Source organism: Aotus nancymaae, unplaced genomic scaffold (genome assembly GCF_030222135.1).
Source record: "Aotus nancymaae isolate 86718 unplaced genomic scaffold, 86718_ANA_hifiasm-v0.15.2.pri h1tg000067l, whole genome shotgun sequence".
NCBI lineage: Eukaryota > Metazoa > Chordata > Mammalia > Primates > Aotidae > Aotus > Aotus nancymaae.
In genome coordinates this window covers 22,993,553-22,995,331 of record NW_026988482.1, presented here as the reverse complement: position 1 = coordinate 22,995,331, position 1,779 = coordinate 22,993,553, and the positions used below count along the sequence as shown (strand labels likewise).

The window sequence follows — 1,779 nt, the reverse complement described above, 5'->3', positions numbered from 1 at the left end:
ATTTCATTTAAACCTATGAAATGCTATGCGATTACTGAGGAGTGATTTACTTCCAATTATGTAGTCACTTTTGGAATAGGTGTGAGGTGGTAATGTATGTTTTGTGTATTTGAAGTGGAGAGTTCTATAAATGTTTATTAAGTTTACTTGTTCTGGGTCTGAGTTCAAGTCCTGGATGTCCTTGTTAATTTTCTGTCTCGTTGATCTATAAAATCATTAGCTCTTCTTGTTACATTGATCCTTTTGCCATTATGTAATGTCCTTCTTTGCCTCTTTTGTTCTTTGTTACTTTAAAGTCTACTTTATCAGAGGCGAGAATTGCATCTCCTGCTTTTTATTTGTTTATTTTTACTCTCTGATTGGTTGATAAATCTTCCTCCTTCTCTTTGTTTTGAGTCTTTGTGTATTGTTGCATGTGAGATGGGTCTGGATGCAGCATAGCAATGGGTTTTGGCTTTTTATCCGATTAGAATATATATAACTTTAATACTAGCATTTGATGCTAGCTGGAGAAAGACAAATCTTAAGAGTACTGTGAAAGAAAAGAGTCAAACTCTGTAAAATATTTGAAAATATTTCACCTATGCAACAATCTTGCATGTTCTTCTCATGTACCCCAAAACCTAAAATGCAATTAAAAAAAGAAAAAAAAAAAGAAAATATTTGAAGAGATTAATTCTGAGCTACCATGAGTGACCATGGCCCATGACAGAACCCCAGGAGATCCTGAGAAAATGTGCCCAAGGCAGTCAGGTCACAGACTGGTTTTACGCATTTTAGGGAGACATCAATCAATACATGAAAGATGTAAGTTGGTTCGGTGTGGAAAGACAGGGCATCTTCAAGTGGAGGTTGTTCCCAAGTCCCAGGTCATAAACGGACTTCAAAGTTTCTCTGAGTCCTCGCTTCGGCAGCACATAAATTGGAACGATACAGAGAAGATTAGCATGGCCCCTGTGCAAGGATGACACGCAAATTCATGAAGCGTTCCATATTTAAAAAAAATTAAAAATAAATAAATAAAAAGATTCTCTGATTTGACACTGGTTAAAAGAGTTTGAGAGTTTATCTAAAGACCTGAAATTAGTAGAAGCCTGTTTCTGTGTTAAGATAAGGGATTGTAGAGACCAAGGTTCTCATTATGCAGATGAAGCCTCCAGGTAGCACGCTTCAGAGAGAATAGATTGTAAATGTTTCTTATCAGACTTAGTCTGTTTTATTAGTCTTTTTCTCTTTTTCCTTTTTAAGACAGTGTTTCACTCTGTTGCCCAGGCTGGAGTGCAGTGGCGCAATCTCACCTCACTGCAACCTCTGCCTCCTGGTTCAAGCGATCCTCCTACCTCAGTCTTCTGAGTAGCTTTGTCTACAGGAGCCTGCCACCACCTCCGGTTGTTTTTTTTTTAAGTCAGGGTTTCACTCTGTTGCCCAGGCTGGAGTGCAGTGGTGCAATCACAGTTCACTACATCTTGACTTCCTGAGCTCAAGCAATCCTCCCACCCCAGCCTCTTAGACAGCTGGGAGTACAGGCATATGCCACCAAGACTGGCTAATTTTTGCATTTTTTGTAGAGAAGAGGTATTGCTATGTTGCTCAGACTGGTCTCAGTAGCATACAAAAGACACTTATCTCTTTAGCGATTCCAGGGATTTTAGGAGTTGTGTGCCAAGAAGCTGGAACAAAAGCCAAATATACATACATATATATATATAATATATATATATATATATATTTTTTTTTTTTTTTGAGACGGAGTTTCGCTCTTGTTACCCAGGCTGGAGT

The 1,779-nt window shown here is 38.3% G+C and overlaps 1 non-coding gene across 1 annotated transcript; it reads left to right on the top strand.

The window, feature by feature from the left end:
- Positions 1-894: 894 nt before the first annotated feature.
- LOC135270897 (U6 spliceosomal RNA) lies at positions 895-999 on the top strand. The gene has a single exon (XR_010339051.1). It is a non-coding gene; the product is annotated as a U6 spliceosomal RNA (small nuclear RNA).
- The last annotated feature ends 780 nt before the right edge of the window (positions 1,000-1,779 follow it).